The sequence below is a fragment of the Paramisgurnus dabryanus genome, chromosome 24, assembly GCF_030506205.2.
Source record: "Paramisgurnus dabryanus chromosome 24, PD_genome_1.1, whole genome shotgun sequence".
NCBI lineage: Eukaryota > Metazoa > Chordata > Actinopteri > Cypriniformes > Cobitidae > Paramisgurnus > Paramisgurnus dabryanus.
The window spans coordinates 3208967-3217735 of NC_133360.1; positions in this window are offsets into that span (position 1 = coordinate 3208967).

The following is an 8769-nucleotide window of genomic DNA, read 5'->3' on the forward strand; positions in this document are numbered from 1 at the left end:
AAGTAAGGTCTAAAATTAGCATTAGGTACATAAATTGAATTAAATGAATAATAACACTCTCTTTATTGTAAAAATTAATTATTATTATTATTTTAGAGCCACAGAAGTGATTTTCCCTTTGTCTTGGGTTGTTTGATTAACATTAATGACACAGACTTAAGGAGGTTAATTGAGGTTACTGTCTCTTTAAGGCCAAATAAGCAGAATGGTTTCGAACTGATATAAACAAATGTTTTTATTAGAAAAATAATACTGTGAGATAATTTTGTATGTATGTGCCCTGTCAAGAACAGAAAGATTTTATGTTGGCTTACTTTCTTGAAGTATATGTATACACACTACCGAGGGCACTTAAACGCGTACACACACACAACTGCTAACCGTCACAGCACTAACGTTTATAGTGACCAAAATCACCAGGGTTATCAATATTATCTTGGTTTTGTGAACAATTTCTATAAATGTAAAAAAAGGACTGATTTAAACCAAATTTTAAATTGATTGTACATCTAAGTGCACATTTGTTTGCATAAACATTAAATAAATAACATTAATATTAATCTTTGCACATTTGGGGTCGTGTCATAAATGTTCATCTAGTTCAGATAAAACACAAGTGAATAAATCAGATTTTTATATAAACACAGGACAAATCAGCAAGTCATCTGTCTGTGTATGTTGTGAGAAGTAAGTGAACTTTATGACCCAGGAGTAAAGCTACACAATACCTGAGCTCACAGCATTCACAGAAGAAACAAACAGACTTTAAACTTATCAGATCACATCATTTAATGGATAATGAAGCAAAAAGATGGATCTGTCTAAAGAAATACTAAGTAAACATGCGTCCGTACAACTAGATTTCACTAATAGACCCCTTTACTGTTTGTACACAATGATGATGTGGCAGCGTATGCGCACGCATTTAGGCAATGAAGCAGCAGTGAAGCAACAGAGACAGAGAACGTTTTTTAAAAAGTTAACTTTATCAACTTTTTCAATACAGCTACCAGATCCGTGTACTATAGTGGAGTGGATAGAAGACATTAGAAGATGACCAAAAATAAAGTGTCCAGATACATATATACATATATAAGTATATTATATTAGTGCAACCAAACGCAACAACCAGACATTTTGATGCTGGGAAACCATGTTAATAATCTTTCTGAGTTGCTAATACGTTAGAACCAATGGGGAATAACACCACTTCTGTTGCCTTAATGCGCGCACAGGCTATTTGATCAAGTGAGCTGTAAAAGGGTCTATCGTGAATTTTTTTGGATTTAAATTCAGTTGGTGAAGCACTGTCATCACAAACACATGGGAACAGACCTGAATGAATGTGTTTGTCTTACGTTATTGCTTAAATTGGTTGATGCTGGACATGGGTTTTTGAGCCATGACACTAGCTGTGTTTCCATTACTCTTTAAATTGCGCAAATTGACATTGCGAATTGAATATACGGCCAACAGAAACATGTCAATTTCAATTGGCCGTATTTTTTAATTCGCAATGCCAATTTGCACAATTAAAACGGTAATCGAAATGCAGCTAGTGTCGCAGTTAAACGGTAATTAAAACCGTTAATTACTAACCGGTGGTTATTTTTTCACGGTTAACAATTAAACCAGTAATTTTATATCTCTAGTAATAAGTACTGTAAATCATGCAGAATACAGGTAAGGATACAGACAGAGGAACAACACACATGACATGAATGATCTCACCGGTTTTTGTGTTTGTCTTTTACAGAATGATGGATCTGCATATGTGATCTCCTCTCCACAGCTCTGAACTGTTGCTGTTACAAACGAAATGACACATCAAATGCTTTTATAAAAGTGCTCTTATCAGTATCATTGAGTTATGTTTTATACAGCTATATTTGCACTAGATGACACTTGCCTTCTATGTTTGTGTGTTTCCTGTAGATCCAGAAGATCACAACTGCAGTGACACTCATCAGAGATCCAACAGCAGCACAACAGATCACAACTTTATGATCTGAGGTGAGTCCTGTAATGAATAACTGAATCTGATCTTAGATCAGTGAATAATATTACTGTAACTGAATCTGTAGGTCTGATATATACGCAAATATGTGCAGTAATAGAGCGGACAAGCAGTTTACTCACCATTGACAGCAACATTGAATCTGTACGATTTTGGCTTCTGATTGCCATTTATGGTTACTTGATAAAGTCCAGTGTGTTGAGTTGTGATGTTTGTGATGGTGAGATCTCCAGTCTGATTATTCACCTGCAGTCTGTCTCTGAATCTCCCATCAAAAACAGTGCCATTAATTGAGACTGAATTAGCTGCTTTATTGAGTCGAGCTATGATAGTCTCATTAAGTCCAAACATCCACTGCATGTGATCACTTGTCTGTAGTTTAGTATTAGTGTGTAGAGTAACAGAATCTCCCTCCATCACTGACACTGACTTCACTTCATCACCAAACACACCTGAAGACACAAACAGAGACGAGGTTTGACACAGACTGAAGATCTCGAGTAAATTTAGGTTAGTATAATGAAGCTTCAATGGAAACATAAGCTTGCAAACAACGTAGAAAAAGAAGACAAGCGATTAAATTTATCTTTGAATTCACACAGCTTCATATATTTCACACTTCTGAATTAAGATTACGATTTATGTTAATAAGAAATTAACACTTTATCATATCCTGTAAAACAATTAAAAATATTATTACTAACTGCTTTCATAAATGATTAAAGTGTGTTTATAACTTACCAACCAAACAGCAGAAGAAAACAAACACGAGAAGCATTTCAGTTTCACTTTACGACTGTGATGAGAAAGGCTTCAGTGTTGCTCAGTGAAGTCTACAGCTCTTGGCATTTACACGATTCATTGAGCATGTGCGTTGAGGTTGTGGTCATAGTAGTTTATTTCCTCAGATGTTTGCAGTGAATAATGATCATCAGAGCAGTGCTGTACTGTAGGGTATATGCTGATATACAGAGTATACCCACTTCTCCTGTAGCAGTGTTACACCCTGAGTATGCATGATTTTCAAATAATTCAAATATTTTTTTTATATATATCATAGTTACAACAGACATAACTAGGACACTGCTCTGTGCTTATTTTAAAACATTTGACAGGTCAGGTGGGTTTTTTTTGGAAAAAGAAGGCATACCTGTGAAACACTTCCCAACCAATCAGAATAAAGCATACAACAGCCCTTTGGTATAATTTTAAGACAGCAGTTTAGTCCAACCCATTTCCCTATTTAAAAAAGTCTATCATAGAATCTGTACCTGAACATGTGGTATGATTTTAAAGCAAACTAGATAATTAAAATTAATAACATTTACGTTGACATGTTAGATAATGTTAGATAAAAATTAAACATGATATGGTTTACAAATGTTTTTGTAACTGTAACACACAGTTAAAATAATGAGGACCATTTTTATTAATGATATTAGTATTATAATGAGTGAAATTATGCCCACTGTATCAGTTTTTTTTTATTATAAACAGTGAAGCATCCTAAATTACAATGAATTAAACAACAATTATATTAAAGTTAAGAGACAAAGGGCAAGTTTTCCGGACAGGGATTAGACTAGTCCTAGGCTAAAATAAATGTAAGAGCTGTCCAAACTGAAAACAACTTGCACTGACACATTATTAAATACATCAGTGCCCTTTGTTCTGCCTAACAATGCACACAAGTCATGTTTTTAGTAATGCATGTTTGTTAAAAACAAGTTATATTTTCTAATTAAACTAAGGTCTAGTCCTGTCTTAAGACAATCCCTGTCTGGGACACAGCCACCCCATAATTCCCTACACTGCAAGAAAAAAAATCATAGGGTTAGTTAGTTCATTTTCTTTGCTTCTAAACCACAACACAATTCAATGCCTAATTCAAAATACAAGTATATCATGCACACCCAGGGTGTAACTCTGCTTGGCGTCGTGCCGCATTACCACCTTGGGTGTGTATGATTGGATAACATTGGACTCTTATCCAACATGAGCATCATTTTAATTCCAATCCGGGGCTGTTTGACATAAAGACCGCGATCTGGCCACACCACAAATTGAATCCCGACCCACAAAGACACGTTAATATTATTCCACCCGTTACATTAAATATTATGCGGTTTACCGGCGGGTACCCAGCTCGCTGCATGCAGGACTCAGCCCTGCTGTTCCGTCTTAACAATGAAACACACTCTTACCATCTGGCTCAAGTTCATTATAGTCCTTCCCTTCCAGGGCCACGCGTCAAATGTGGGTGAATTTTGCAATTGGCGGGTAACACTGTCAATCGACCGGCCATATTGGCGGGCAGCCAATGCGAATCAGTGATGTGCGGGTCAATGTATAAACAACCCGCTCTCGACCGACGTTTTTAAGTAACCCGCCCGCAATTGTTTAAAATAGTTAATTTGCATCTTAAATTCAAACGACCCAACCGCGGCCTAAATATCATTTAAAATGTTTTTTGATGACTCGTAACGACAGGTGACCACAGGCACCCGCTCATTTCTTATTAACCCGCACATCACTGATGCAAAATGAGTGATTCAATGAGAGGATGTGACTGCTGTTTCGCAACGTTCATGCGATTGGAAAGAAGATGAGGCACTTCTCTAACTACATTTGGATGTGCGAGTAAGTATTAAACTGTTGGTGGGATAGAATGAGAATGCAATGCTGACATACAGTACAATCACAGTTGCACAGATGTGTAGTGCTTTCGGATCAGAACTCTTGATGTGTAAACTTAAGAGAGAGTTGCGCTACTGTGTCTTATACTGTAGTATATTAACATACATTTTGCGAATAGAGTAATGAAAAACAACGTATGCAGGGCGTTTATGTGCGCAGTTTGGAATTCCCCCTCCATATGTGCGCGTGCCGGTTTAAGAGTACTCAATAGTGCACATCGGAGAGACGCGTTCCTAAAAGCAAGCGTACATAAAATCTTTCTGTTCTTGACAGGGCACATATAAACAAAATGAACTTCACAGTATTCTTTTTTCTAATAAAACATTTGATTATGTCTTAAGTGTGTATGTATAGAGAGTCAAAAACCTGTCTGTGCTTATTTAGTCTCTTAAGGAGACAGTAACCTCAATAAACATACTTAAGTCTTTGTCATTAATGTTAATCAAACAACCTAAGACAAAGAGAAAATCACTTTTGTAGCTCTAAAAAAATATTATATTTAATTCCTACAATAAAGACAGTGTTATCATTCACTATTCAGGCAAAAAAACTGCCTGGTAAAAAGTCACTGTGGCAGGTGGATTTCTAAATCCACGTGCTACAGTGGCTGGTGGTCAAAACGTTAACTTGCAGACTACCTTTTGGTTTTGGACAAATATCTTCATTTAATGTTAAACTTTGTGAGTGTCGATCTGAGGTGCAGCAGTGCGCTGCGCTTATATTTAGCAAATATTTAGAATAACTAATGGCCTGATAACTAATGGCCGTCACGTGCATACCCTCTAGGAACAAACTAGCTTGCGATTCTCATGCGTGTTTCATCAATAAAGCAGGTTCCATGATAAGAAGTAAATCAGCATCACCTGCTTTCAGATGGAGCATCATTTACGTCACAGAGCCGTAGTTCACAGAAAATCTCGGCAAAATCGCATTCATAATTAATGTCAGTCTTGTTGTTATTTAATTTGAGCAAGTTCAAAGACAGCCAGTGCTTGATGTCCCTAATACAGGATGTAAGTGAGTCAGGAAGGTGTGAGTGACAGGGATTGATAGTTAGAAAAATTTGGATATCATCAGCATAGCAATGGAATTGAAGTCCATGCCTGCGTAGTATGCCACAGAGTGGAAAAATGTATATGACAAACAGCAGTGGTCCAAGGACCGAACCCTGGGGAACACCCTGTGAAACTGGAGCTATATCAGATTTAAACCCCTGTATGGTGATATAATAACTTCTGTCAGTAATGTACGAAATAAACCAAGACAGAGCTGAGCCAGAGATACCGACGTCAGAGAGAAGTGAAATAAGAAGCTTATGTGAGACTGTGTCAAAAGCAGAGCTTAAATCAAGAAGAATTAAGATGCATTTTGATCCTGAGTCCATACATTGCAGGATCTCATTGACCACACGAAGGAGTGCTGTTTCAGTGCTATGTAAAGGACAAAAAACTGATTCAAAGGGTTCAAAAAGGCTATTTGCATTTAAAAAAGATCTTAATTGTGCAGCAACAACCTTTTCAAGGATTTTACTTAGAAATGGTAAGTTTGAGATGGGTCTGTAGTTGTTCAGTTTGTGGTGGTCAAGGGCTGTTTTTTTTAAGTACGGGGGTCATAGCAGCCGTTTTTAGGTCTACTGGAACAATGGCGGAGACCAAACTACAATTTATCATGTGCGTTATGACTGGTACGACCTCTTGTAGACATGACTTTAACAAGACAGTAGGTATAGGGTCAATCTGGCAGGAAGTGGAGTTAGACTTCGTGATAAGGTCAGAAATAGCAGCAGATGTAGTGAGATTAAACGAAGAGAGAGGATTTGCGGCTGACTTCAGGATAACATTAGTTTCAACCATGTTTGCAGTATCTATAGAGAATGAATCAGTGACTGACTTAAGTTTGTCCAAGAAGTGTTTAGAAAAAATTTTCACCAACAACTCAGAGCCTGATACAAATAATTGTGATGGATTAGTGAGTTTGTTAACCATGGTAAACAGAGATTTTGGCCTGCATGTGGCATTATTAATGGTGGTGGAAAGGTAATATGATCTAGCCGCAATAAGAACACTACGGTAACTCAACAAATGTTCTTTCAGGGCCAAAGAATGCACACTGAGTCCAGTTTTCTTATGTAGCCTTTCCAGTCTGCGACCAATAGCCTTCATTGCTCAAAGTTCCGGAGTAAACCAAGGTGACACATGGGCAGACGGCACTAGTCTAGTTTTAACAGGAGCTATCAAGTATATTGGTGAGGGTGTTGTTATAGGTTGTGGTTATTTCAGATGGGCAGTTGGCTAATGAAGGCAAGACCCCCCCCCCCGACCTTCCGGCAAGCTCCGCCTATGCAAGGTGCCACAGAATGTCAGAAAACTTTACAGATAATTTATCATGACATGTCAGAGAGGACAGAGATGAAGGTTAGAAACAGTTAACATCATTAACAGTGTTGTCTCTACGCAACTTTAGACAGATGTAAGATTATTTGTTATTTGTTATTATTTGTTAAGTGAATCTGAACAGTTGAAGAAAATGTTTCCCAGATTTGTTTTATTCTCTTTGTGCTTCTGCCATTTGCTTGGTAAGTTATATAATTTATGGTAGCAGTTATTAATAATACAAGTTTTTTTTTTACAAAGATGATGTTAATTTGTTTTATGCTTTTTGTAATGTTTTGTCTTCTGTCTAATAGGTTCTCTTTACAGTGTTAATCTGTCTCTGTTTGTGTTTCAGGTGTGTTTGGTGATGAAGTGAAGTCAGTGTCAGTGATGGAGGGAGATTCTCTTACTCTATACAGTAATGTTACTGAAATACATACAGGTGATGTGATCGAGTGGATGTTTGGACCTCAAGAGACTCTCATAGCTCGAATCAATAGAGCAGCTAATAAGACATCAATATATGATGATGTTCTTGATGGGAGATTCAGAGACAGACTGGAGGTGAATAATCAGACTGGAGATCTCACCATCACAAACATCAGATCTTATCACTCTGGACTTTATCAAATGATTATCAGCGGCAAACAGAAGCCAGAATCATACAGATTCAATGTTAATGTTACTGTATATGGTGAGTAGGAGCTACTTTTTGCCCTGTACACTATGTGTGATAAACTTAAATTCAGCTTCATCATTTTTACAATATACTGATCATCTTCAATAAAATAAGGAATATTTGCAATCAGTATGAAATTTTATTTTGTCAGAAGGTCATTTAGTGGTTTGTTTGGACATTTAACATTCAATAAAATATGTGGTATTTCTTGATTTTCTTAAGATGAAACTAGTTAATAGTTAAATAGGTAAATAGTTGCCTCGTTGAAATATGGTGATCTGTTTCTGTTGTTTTTTAATTCCTCAGACTGTTTCTGCTGTTGTACTGGTGTTGAAGCTGTGATCAGATTGGCCATCTCTGCTTTGGTGGGTGTGGCTACAGTTGCTGTTCTGATTTATGATTGCTGTTCAGCATTAGACCATCACTGATGAGTTGTACATTCTCACAATATGTGTTGTTTTTAATGAACCACTGTTACTCCAACATGTAAATGTTGACATTATATTGTCATTAAATAAGGGATGTCAAAACCATACATACCATAGAATCAGTTTACAACAGTAACTGCATAGCCTGCACCATAATGGCCATTAAGTCCCGTTATACATCCACTTAACCTCGGCCTATTGACCACCGCCATCTAGTGACTGCATACTTGCAGTGCAGAAACGTCACATTCACTGATTTATATAGAAGCCCCTTTTCTTGGTTTCCTTTATTTTCTTAAAAAATTAAGCTTTGCACAAATTTGGCTATAATGTGTTAATTCGGGTCATCAAAATGATCTTCTAAGCAGTTACAAAAATCACAGAACCATAAACTGCCAAACTCTTGTAAAAAAAATAATGTTTATCAAGTTTGGTGTTTTTGTTTAATTAAAATGTCAAATTGTTTCTGTCTTTGGTTCTTCAAACTGTAACGTCATGCACTTGTTATTTTATTACTATTATGGCACTTATTGTTTATAATAAACATGGTAAAATTCTGATTTTCATTATATGTCC